Genomic DNA, 12,058 nt, shown 5'->3' with positions numbered 1-12,058 from the left:
TTCACTTTATTTCAATTCTTTTCTCATTTCTCAAAGGTTTTTAAGCCATATTGATGGGTACTTTATAATCCCCTTTCCAAGTCCTTTCAGTTCCTTAGAAAGGAATTTCTCTAAACATGGAAGGGTTTGTTTATTAAAATAATTAATTTAATAAGTCACCTCACCTACTGTAGGTTTTAATGCTCATCTTACAACATGTGGCCTAAATCTTTTCTGGCTGAAGCCTGTAGCAGACTTTTCCTCAGGGGAGCAGAATCTACACACATTTTCCCTCATCCTTCTCATCAGTCTAGGAGTAAGTGGGAACAGGGCTTCCTCCTGGTTCTCTCTTGGGGTGAGAGTCTGATCTGGGCTCAGCGACTCCCATGCTACTCCACAGGGTTTCAAATATTTCAGATACTGAGGGAGTAATGCAAGGATACAGGAGGTGGGAGTTTTTTGCTGCCGCAGTGTGCAGTGGAGAGTATAGACGGATGGCAGTGGGCATGCTTTGTCAGTGACACCGAGGGTGGCTGCAGCAAGTGGCTGGGGCGGCAGTACCAGTGATGGTGACAAGATACTGTGGCGTGATCCTGATGGTATTTGGCTGCCGACCTGACCTCTCTTGGCTGGATTTTGATCGTGGTGTTTGGACTTCCCATTGCTTCCGTGAACTACCATGCCCTGCTCCAGTAAATTCCTTTTCTGCTTGAGCTAGTCAGAGTTGGTGTGTGTGATCTGCTCCAAGACCCCTGGTTGGTACAGAGCAATGGTTGTGCAGGGATGATTGCGGGCAATGGGACTGAGGAGAAATAGAGAAGAGAGGTGATCTGAGACGGGCTCCCTGGTTGCTGAGGACCAGGAACAGTAAAAATCCTGTCAGGAGAGAGTGGCAATGTGTCCATGACCCAAAAAGCACAAAAAATTCGAAGGTAGGTATTATTCTGGCTCACTGCTCATTAAAACTAACTATGTGCTGCTGCAAAGCATAGGAAAGTCAAGAGAAGTTCAAGCTCTGCAGGTTGATGCAGCTTCCTCTCCTGGCTCTCGTCTGCTTCCACAAAAACACAAGCTCAGATCCTGAAATTATCTGCTCATCACACACAGGCATGTTGGAAGACTAAACGAAAAAGAATCTCAATTCTTACAGCCACAGGACAGAGAGCACCGAAAGCCAGATTCCCTGATTTGCCAAATTACAAAGTCAGCGGAATTCACAGCACTAGTGGGTCTCTCGGGAGAGTGTGAGGGAATCAGGCAGGGAAGCGCTGTTCCTCAAGAGCTGGGGTGGGAATGGGTGCGGAGACCTGGGGGAACTCCACCCGCAGCCCCACCAAGCCTCCATCGCCAGCGAAACAGAACCTGCTTCTGTGTGTCTAATGAGGTTACTGTTGCCTTACCTGCGGCTGCACCTGCGGGACCTCAGTTGCTACTTTGCAGAAGGAAGCCAATTATCCTCCTGCTGAACTTCCTTCTCTCGTCCTTCTCTCCGAACATGTACCTAGAATTAGTGACCAGCATGCTCGGGGGAGCAGTTAGAATGAATTACCTCAGAGGTACTGATTAGCTCAGCTGGTGGACAAGGAACACACACACACACACACACACACAGAGCACACACACTCGCCAGATTTTGATTCACATAAGTCACATAGGAATAGGTTTTCTAATGAAAAAAAGGCAGAATATCAGATTCAGCCTAACTTTATTGACATGAATATATTTTCTAGAAATTTGGATTTGGCATGTCGACTTGCGTAAGTGCAAGTGGTTCTCAATCTTGCCTTCGCTGGTCTCCTGAAACCTAGTCACAAGAGAGGACAATGCCAAACAAAGGCTGAGCTCTAGGGGGGCACTGTGTTGAGGAAGGACTTCAGAGATGTCGGGAGATAGACATGCTGAGGACATTCTCGTGTGTCTTTTTACATCCCCACGGTGGGCCAGACGACGCAGACGAAGAAAATACCAGCGTGCTCGAGAATGCTCTCGTGACTGTTCAAGTGGGCCAGGAATGCGATGGAAGTGATAAGCTGAATGGTTCTCCTTATCTCCAGGGCGGTGGATAGGTCCTGGGTGGGCAGAGGCCAAGTGGTAGCACGTGGCTGCCGGCAATAAGAGGTCAGGAATCCCGTCCGGGGCAGAAAGGCCAGCGGGATCGTCGGAAGCTGCAGGACTTCAAAAGACTTTCTGATCACGTGGTCTTCAGTACCAACATTAATGACCAGCTACAGATATATAAACATATATTCTAGGAGTGGTGTTTGGCCTAGTGATTCAGACGCAGATGAGGACGCCTCTGCCCCACATCGGAGCAGCTGGGGTCAGTTCCTGCCTCTGTCTCCCGGCTCCTTTTTCTTGCTAATGTGGATGCTGGAAAGCAGCGGGCACAACTCACGTAACTGGTTCCTGCCACCCACAAGGAAGATTTGAACTGAGTTCTTGACTCCCCGCTTCAATCTCCCTCTACCATCGTGGGTGTTTGGGCAGTGAGCCACTGCGAGGTTGCATTCTCTGATCCTGTGTGTCTGTGTGTATCTGCGTATCAAATTTTAAAATTTGTAAATGAGTATGTTTGAATGTAAATGTAAATTTATACTTATAAATACAATTATTTATATCTAAATAAAATATAAATATTTGTTTAAATAACTAAAATAATTTAAAATGATACTCCAAGTCTGCTGAGGGAAGTCCGGACTGAGGTCAGATCACCCTGGCAGAGTCACGGCCCCACAGCAGACACCAGGCCCCAGACTCCAGGAACAGAGGGAAGACCTGGGTGCTTCTGGGAAGCAACCTGTGGCCGCAGCCAGTGCCCACGGATGTTTCCTGCAGCCATGTACCAAGGTAACTTGGGCTGGGGAAATGGATTATTAGACGCTGATTCTCAGCTGCTGGCGTTTCTCCAGCGTGCTCAGTATTGCTGCGTCCTCCAGGTCAGGGTGGGGGTCTGTGAGAATCAGGTCCTGGGGACGTTTTGTTCAGAGCCTGCCTCACTGTGGGGTGTAGGACCCCTGCGTTCATTCGTAACGATGTCCTCTGCTCCTAAGTATGAGCTGAAGCGGGCGTTCTCAGACAGGCACGCTCACAGAAACAGCCTCTGATCTAAGTGGGACGTGTTTGCGCCGCGCTGGAAAGCGGTGTTTATGAGCGCAGGTCCGAGCAGGTCCCGCAGGCACAGTAAATGACGGCGCACAGCAAGTTTGCTCAACTCCCACCGCCCCAGCGCCGCTGCTTTGCTGCCCTCGGCCCACATCGGTGGTGTTGTGTGGAGTTCCCCGCCAGCCGAGTCTGGTAGCATCCCCACAGTGAGTTCTTAAGGACTGTGGGGGAAGGAACGTGCCCCCACGGGGCAGAACGTCACGCAGCAACTCTCGCTGTCCATTCTGTCTTCCAAGAGGAGATGATCCAGAGTAAGAACTATCAGTGAGTCACGGTTATGTCTGACGTGTTGACTCTTCCGTTAGGGGACTTGGAACAAGACCGCAAAATAGTTTTGAGCTAGGGATATTTTGAATGAGTTATTGTTCAGAAGTGATGTTGTCCCTTTGGGGAATGTCACTGGGGAGAGAAAAATGTGGAATGAGCTAAGGGGTTGGGCCCAATTAATCAGATGAACGGATTTCTCACTCAGCTTCCTTCCCAGCGCTTGTGCGATGGGATTGAACAAACACCCAGAGTGATGGGATGGAGGCTCTATGTTAACCAATTACAGGGACATGCCTGCTGCAGAGTCAGTTTTACCTAGTCCCTTCCTTGGGGTGCCAAATACGCTCGTCCCTTGGGATGGCTGTAGGTGGTTGGTTCCAGTGCCCCTAGAATATCAAAATCTTTTGAGTGCTCAAGTCCCACACATAAAATGCAGTATTAAAGTGCATATAATCTATGCACATCCTTCCATATACTCACCTCTATACTCCTTAGCACCCCTACAGCATTATAAATGCTACGTTGTGGGGAGCAACTCGGACTAGACTAAGTTACTGGAATTAAGACTTATTCTATGCATCTGCTCTCCCACAATATGGCGCTGAGAAGGGAGTAACAGCTTCTACGCAGCTGCCTCTTGCCAACTTGAGTGATGACCTCCAGGAGCTAATCCTGCTCCTGATTGGAGGAGAGCAGCGTACTCGGCGTGTGGGCAGCCGAGTTGGGATTGGCGGAAGAGGACTATAAAGGAGGAGAGAGACGGCATGCACCAGGAACATCTAAGGGGAACATCTGAAGGAACACCTGTGCAGCCCCCGAGAGAGCCGGCTGGCAGTGTGCTGCTCCCCCGCGGAAGTGGGGAAAGTGGCAGGGGGAACCGCCCTTCCACGGAGGTGGAAGGGACGGCAGCCAACCCGGGAAGAACCAGCAGCAAACCCGGGGAGGGCCGAGCAGACAAAAGAACAGCGCAGGGTCCTGTGTCGTTCCTCCATGAAGACGGGGAGCGACACTACGTAAATGGTTGTCATATTGCATTGTGTAGGGAGCAATGACAAGAAAAAGAATCCTAAATGTTTTCCAAATATTGGTTGAATCTATGGGTGCAGGACCCACAGATACAGAGGGCTGACTGTGCTTTTATTTATCTATTTTAAGTAAATCCCTTCTATTTTCCTCTCTCGCTCCCATCTACTAATTGTATTTGTATTACTTTGATAGTAGCTAAATTTTATAATTTGGTTTTCATTTTTTAAAAAAAATTTAAGATTTTGTTTATTTGAGAGGTAGAGTTACAGACAGTGAGAGGGAGAGACAGAGAGAAAGGTCTTCCTTCCGCTGGTTCACTCCCCAAATGGCTGCAACAGCTGGAGCTGAGCGGATCCGAAGCCAGGAGCCAGGAGCTTCTTCTGGGTCTCCCATGCCGGTGAAGGGGCCCAAAGACTTGGGCCATCTTAACACTGCTTTCCCAGGCCATAGCTGAGAGCTGGATGGGAAGAGGAGCAGCCAGGACTAGAACCAGTGCCCATATGGGATGCCGGCGCTGCAGGCAGAGGATTAACCTACTGCACCACAGCACCAGCCCCTATAATTTGGTTTATATGATACAAATTTGACACAAGATCACAATGCAACCGTGAAGAGTGATGAATACCACTTTGAGATCTTAGATCTGGAGTTGAAACCCTGACATGCTTAGGGTTTTTCCCTCTTTGGAAGGGTGTGAGTGTATTTTTTCCCAGGGGCAGAGAGACAGTGAGTGAGAGAGGTGGATAGGCAGACTGACAGATGGGGCTCCCCTCTGCTGTTTCCCTCCCCAGATATCCACACTGACTGGGAGCCAGGAACTCAATCCTGGTCTCCCACATGGGCGACAGAGACCTCGATTGCTTGCATCCATCATCGGGTGGTTCCCAGGATGCACAGTAGCAGGAAGCTAGAATCAAGAGCACAGGTGGGGCTAGAACCCAGGCACTTGGATATGAGAATGTAAGCATCCCAACTGGCGGCCCAACCACCAGGTCAAACACCCATTCCTGTTTTCAGTTGTCAGAGGAATTGTTGCTTTATGTGTCTTGTTTTCCTGAAGTTTAGGTTACGAATCTGCTTTATCCAATATGCTTCCTTGGCTATTACAAAACCTACACTAATACCACGTCACTGAATGTTCCCAGAGTTTCCTTAGTTACAATAAGATGGTCAGAAATACTTTCAAAAATTGCCTTCCTTTGTTTCTTTGGGAAAAATTAAAAGGTTGGAAGGCAAGTAGAGAGGCCTTCATAGGATTGGCTTTGAGTTAAATTACATGCACATGTATCATTGAGATCCCTTTTGCAATTACTGGCTTATTAGAGAGGTGAACAGGAGGTAGAGGAAGCAGAATATCTGAAAGGCAGGACACCTTCACGGGACAGGCAGCAAGGGACAGAGGTGACCAGACTCTTGGACATGTGTCTTGTTCAGCAGATTTGCAAGGAATGGATGTTTCCAGAGTGCCCAAGTACAGTTAGAAACGTAAGTGCATAAAGGACTGGAATGTTCAGATTGACTGATTAGCTAGCTACAATATAACCAAAAGACTGCGGGGAGCCAGACACAAGAACAAAGGGAACTGGCAGGTTTATCTGAAGACGTTGAGCTCTGAGGTCTGATACACCGTCCTCTGTTGGAACACACCTGCCACAGGGACAGGAGTACCCTCTCTGCTGCTCCGGGTGCCCAAGTCCTGAGGACTTGCTTGTTTCAAGTCTACTGCCAAAGTCACAGACCACCCCTGCCCCAAGCTCATCCTGACCCGCTGCTTGATTGCCTCGCACCCGTTCTTACAGCCGGAGGGCAAGGCAGGAGAGGAGGGTAGGGCTTGAGATGTGTCAGTGCAGGCTTCTGAGAGTGTGAGACCACCCATGCGCCTTCGTCCCTGGGCGTCCCTGATGCTCGAGGCACCCACTGTAAAGAACAGCTTCCTGGTCCGATGGCCTCTCCGCTGTCGCATCTCAGGTGGAGTCATGAACGACTTTGCTCTGAACCACACATCTGTCCATCACTGTGTTCAGTTGTGGTGCTATTCTCATCCCCTGGTCAGGAAAGCATCTGCCACCTCTGAGGCTCCCACGCCAGACCCAGTCCTGTTTCCCCTTGGCAGCGGCCCCTCCACCACCACTCAGTTATCCTGGGACAGCCTCCTCCTTGCTCGGTGGCCTTGGCCTCTTCCTCTGCGCACCGTCACATTCTCCCAACCACACCCGCCAGGGCCTTCTGCCTGCAGGACTCAGCCTTCCGCTTGCATGGGTTGGGGGTGGGGCTCAAGAATCTGCCCTTTGGTGAGCTCTCCAGGGGGTGCTGATGCCAGTTGTTGGGGAAGCCCTTTGTGAAAACCCCCTTCAGTTCCCGGCTCTTTCTTAGAAGAGTGGCAGTGCCTTCCTCATCTGTTGCCGCATGGCGAACTTGCAGTTAACTACTTGTAATCTGGTGAGAAACAGAAGGAAGAAAACAGCTCGAAGGAAGGAGTCTGCAACCCTGCTCCTAGCACCTGCTGTGTGACACCGGGGATGTCTATTTAAAAATGAACCTCCTCATTCCGCCAGAGCCACAGGGCTGCTGTGAGCCTTAGCTGGAGATACTTCATCCATTGAGTACGTGTTGAGTGTCTACCATGTGCCAGGCACCAGGCACTGGGCTAGTGCCATGTATAACACCTAGTGGGAACTTGGCAAATACCAATTCCCTTCTCTTATCCTTTCCCTCCCCGGCCCCTAAACCTGAAGGTCACCATTTGCATTCTCCCTTTTCTTGGCTGGCCCTGTGCTTAGTCCAGCTGCCTCCTGCCACTCTTAGGTTCCTGAGAGATGACACAGGACTGGTTGCAAATGACTTCCTCCTCTTGACCTCAGAGTAGGGCCCCTGCATCCAGTCTCTGGGTAAAAAGCCCCAATGTGGCAAGCAAGGTGATGTAGATGCCAGAGTGGACTCCTTCCCCCCCTTGCCCATGAAGCTGACAGCCAGAGTGAGGCCCGAGGGTCCAGTTTGTCTCCTGTCCCCTGGACCCGGCTGAGCCCTCCAAAGCCATGGGCACCACCACGGGAGAAGGTGTGCATGGCCCATCTCTTGCCACCCTAAGGGCCACTTCCTAAGCAGGGGAGGATGGGCATCGGCAGTCAGAAGGATTTTTCCTTTGCCAGTCTCTGCTGGGAAGCACGAGGAGGGGCCAGGCTGTGTGCACAGCCCTGTGTGCATCTTCCGTGCTCCCAAAGCCGGGGGCCCTCTTTCTGAAAGGAGCGGTCCTGAGTCATGGGGAGATGCGTCTGGTGGCCGCTGGCCTTCTCGCTCCACAGCCAGCCTCCACCGTATTGCAGAGTTCCCTCTGTTGGTATTCCCATCCGACTGACAACTGCCAGAAGGATTTTTGCCACTGAGAACTCCAGGTCTTTGGTCACTGGGCCCAAGCCTGCCTTTCTAGGCCATGTCTCTCACCACATCTTTTGGTTAGTGGATGTCCCCATCAAGTGAGCCATTTGCAGTTCTCCGTAAATATCCATGACTTACAACACCAGTCTTTGCTCACGTTATGCTCGCCCTAGAAGGCCTCTTCCTGCCTCCACCCACCGATTCCTTCCCGGAAGTCTCCCGTGCCTCCCCCAGGCCACCCAGGCAGACTTCTCTGAGGGCTCCATCTTCAGCTGTCTTCAGAGACATCATTTTTCATCCTGACTTACCTTCTCGGCTAGACTTTGAGTTTTCTGGGTGTCAGGGATGTGCCTTCTCTTCCCCACTGTGTCTAACAGGCTCTCCTGTGGGTAGCAAGCTCTCAATAAATGCATGTTCCCGGGGCGCCGGATTCTGTCCCGGTTGCCCCACTTCCAGGCAAGCCCTCTGCTGTGGCCAGGGAGTGCAGTGGAGGATGGCCCAGGTGCTTGGGCCCTGCACCCCATGGGAGACCAGGAAAAGCACCTGGCTCCTGGCTCCTGCCATCGGATCAGCGCGGTGCGCCGGCCGCAGTGCGCCAGCCGCAGCGGCCATTGGAGGGTGAACCAACGGCAAAAAGGAAGACCTTTCTCTCTGTCTCTCTCTCTCACTGTCCACTCTGCCTGTCAAATAAATAAATAAATAAATGCATGTTCCCTAATTTAGAGTAGGAGTGAATCCCAACCTGCCGGGCGTCAGGAACTCAGGGCTTCCCAGCTTCTCCGTGGTCTCCCTTGTTGCGTGCATGGTGGGATGTGGATGTCTGAGCCTCCCCTTGGAGAGCTGCTGGGTCTCCTCTCCCCAGGCCGTGTTGTGAGGCCGCAGTGGGCTGTCCTGAGCCAGAAAAGTGAGAGTGGGCTAGAGAGTCCGAAGTTGAGAACTGGGGCTGAGTATGCAGGAGGCGTCCCATGGCCAGGCAGCAGAGCATGCACAGAGGGAAAGTGGGCACGGCCAGGGCTGCTTGGCCACAGAGCTGCTAGTGGAAGTAGAAGTCAGCATCCGTTAGTGGGAAAGAGGGATGATTTTAGGGTCCAAACCCAGCTCAGGGCAGTAAATAGGCAAGGGACAGGGTTTGGCTCAAATGGACAAGGGCAGCATCCTTGGAGCGTTGGCATCAAGCCCCACTGAAGTCGGAGGGCTCTTCCTGGTTTCAGTGTAGCATCTCTCGTGTTTTCTGTGTTTTCCTGAGGAGCCACGTTTACAATTTCCTGGAGGTGTTTTTCTGTCTCTGTTTCAGTTTTGTTAGAATTGCTCTTTGAGGAGGTTGGCAGCCCATCCCCCTGGCTGGGAGGAAGCTTAGTTCTCATTAGCCACAGCCCAGACAACCAGACCTGAGCCCTTGAGACCACCTATCTGGCCAGTCATTCACTTCTCATTCTCCCTTTCTCTTCCAAGACATGCCATCAGTAGGAAGAACAGATGACATGACACACGGGCCTTCCAGGCCTTCAGAGTATGGGTGGGCGTGAGAACCGCCCCCCAACCGGAAGCAAGCGTGGAACAGGCCGGAGAGGAAGGGCCGCGGATGGGGAACAGGAGCCTCCTGGCAGCTGGCGGCAAGGAGAGCTTAGAAAGACAAGACTTCCTAGTGTAGCCTAGAAAGTCAGGGTATTAGCAAGGCAACGCTTGTGCTTTTCACCAGAAGCAAGTGGACTTGGATTTGAGCTCCAGGGACCAAAGAGGGTAGCAGCTGAAACAGGCGACCTGGCTCCACCTGGATTGGAGGGCAAGCCGCAGCTTGTACAGAGCATGGTGGCTGGCAGATTTGCTGTGCTTCTAAACCTCAGTTCTGTACCAATCTGCATCTCAACTCCCCACGCGCTGCGGCCAAACCTGCTTGGCAAATTGTTGTGTGGCAGTGTTTTCCACTCCGGATGCTCAGGCCCTGTTCCTGGCAGCAGCAGCTCTGTCCTCCCCCTCCCTGGAACCTCCCCCTCCCCTGCACTCCTTATCTCCCCGCCACGTCTCTCCTCCCGCAGCCCAAGTTGGCTCTCAGCAACCTTGGTGACAAGAGCACGCCCTGCTGCCGGGGCTCCTGAGCTGTTGTCTGTGCTGTGGAGGTGCGTTCCTCACCCTTGCGCGGCGGCATTGTTTTGATTGGCTCTGCTTCCCCTGTGGCTTCCAAGAAATAGGTCAAGGTAGTTACCCTGCTTTAAGGGAGAAGTGCTGGGAGTTCAAGTCAAACAGCCCCAAGTCAGGAATCCCAGGTTCTATTTCCAGCCTCACAGCTAACAGCTACGTGACCTGTCCTTAGGGGCTGCTTCTCCCCCTGGGATCTCCCTAGGCCCTTTCTCAGGTCTCCTGAGTGTTTTTTTTCCCAAAGCTCTATTTCCTGGAGCTGTCGTCTTCTTCCCTTTTCTGTCTTTCCAGAAGGTGCTTTAAAGCTCTTGGCCGCTCAGGGCTGGTGCCTGGAGCAAGGAGATGCGGCAGCCAGGTGGCTGACTGGGGGAGCCCAGCGTCTGCGCAGACACAGCTGAGCGCAGGCTGTGTGCCCTGTGCCGCGGACAGTGACGCCGGGAGTCTGAGTGCAGCTTCCCCGGTCTCCTGTCAATGCTATGCAGGGCCTGCCACTGCTAGGCCTCACTTTCTCTGGACCACAGGGAAATGCAGCCCCAGCTTGGTCTGGGGAGATCCTGGGTCTTTCTGTGGGGCTGGCTCTGGCAGAGGGGGTCACTGTTACTTTCAAACAGCAAAGGAAGTTCTCAGGGCGACCATGTTAGCCGGGGTGCACTTTTTAAGGCTTAGTTCTTCGGCCTGATCAATCAGCCCAAGACAAACCCCGCCCCCCTCCAGCTGTGGCATTGCCCGGAGGGGTGGGGGGGACACTGCTGCTGAGACCTAGGAAGGAGCTGGAAATTAATGCCCTGGTTTCGCATCTGGATTGCCTGAGACCAGCCCCCCTAAACCCTAACTGGGGAAGTGAAATATGGAGGAGGCAGAGGTGCAAAGGCAGGTGAGGGAGGGATGGGACAGGGGGGTGTAGGCTGCCAGGAAGACCACTTGCTGTGACGTGCGGTTGTTAGGGTCTGCAGGTATGCGCCACAGGCCAGCGCGGTGTGGCCGCGCTCTGAGTCCCAGCCTCTCCGGCCTTGGTTTTCCAGCTAGGAAAAGGGAGCAGTGGTACTGTGCTTACCCCACTGGGCAGCCAAGGTGCTAGCTTATAAGTGCAGGGCCCGGCACACACCTGTTGCACTCGGGGCACGGGTGGTGATTTCCTTTCCAAATCCCTCCTTGTCGTAGCCCTCACCATCACTCGGATTTTCACAGTAAGAACCTGCCTGAGATGGGAATCTCGGCTCTGACTTCCCGTCCTTTCCGCAGTGCAGCCGAGTAGCCGATCTCTGCCTGGTGTCTCCTCGTAAGCGCACTGTTCTGCACGTGGGGACTCCTGAGACGACCTGCGCTTCCGGTGTAGGTGGGGAGCCGGAGCCTGTTTCCCACCAAGTCTCACTCTCCTCTGAAGTGAGTAACAGCACTGCTCTAGCCTTCGGCAGCACCATTTCCTGCATGTGTGCGTGTGTGTCTGCATTGCTTTTACAGCTAACGCATCCCTTATGAAAAATCCACAGTCAGCACAAATAAAGTCGCTGCAGAAGCTTCACTCCTGCTGTTATCCAAGCTCCAGCTCCCTTTCGCCGGCAGCAGCCTGGGTCTCGCCGCTCGCCTGACTGTCCTCATTCTGCTCTTGCCCTCCTCTGGCTGCTTTCTTGTTTACCTCTCATCCAGGCCATGCCTTGCAATCTGTTTGGTTTCGTTTTTCTTTGCATAATCCAAGGACTCTCAGATCATGTCAAAACCAGTTGTCATGCCACCCCCAATATGGGTTCTGAATCCAGGTACAGAAATGATGTCTGGGGTGGGCGTTGTGGCACAGTGGGGTAAGCTGCTACTTGGGACGCCTGCATCCATGTCAGAGTGTCGGTTTGAGTCCCAGCTGCTCCTCTGTCTATAGAGTTTCCTGCTTAAGCATGTGGGAAGGCAGTGGATGATGGGTGGCCCACATGCTTGGGCCTCTGCCACCCAGGTAGGAGACCCGGATGGAGTTCCTGGCTCCTGGCTTCTGCCTGGCCTGGCCCCAGCTATTTTGGGCATTTGTGGAGGGAACTGGCAGATGAAAGGCATCTCTCTCTCTCTCTCTCTCTCTCCCTCTCTCTGTCATGCTGCCTTTCAAATAAATAAATGCGTATATCTT

At 52.5% G+C, this 12,058-nt stretch overlaps 1 protein-coding gene across 1 annotated transcript in view; it reads left to right on the top strand.

Annotated features, from left to right (window-relative positions):
- Nucleotides 1-12,058, top strand: part of EFR3B (EFR3 homolog B) — a 135,126-nt gene that overhangs the window by 44,463 nt on the left and 78,605 nt on the right. The window contains exon 2 of the mRNA XM_051840808.2: nt 11,188-11,328. The gene's annotated coding sequence lies outside the window, so the exon portion shown is untranslated. The remainder of the gene's footprint in view (nt 1-11,187; nt 11,329-12,058) is intronic.

The sequence above is a fragment of the Oryctolagus cuniculus genome, chromosome 2 (genome assembly GCF_964237555.1).
Source record: "Oryctolagus cuniculus chromosome 2, mOryCun1.1, whole genome shotgun sequence".
NCBI classification, from domain to species: domain Eukaryota; kingdom Metazoa; phylum Chordata; class Mammalia; order Lagomorpha; family Leporidae; genus Oryctolagus; species Oryctolagus cuniculus.
Note: the sequence above shows the minus strand (reverse complement) of the source record. Positions and strands in the feature narration are given on the sequence as shown.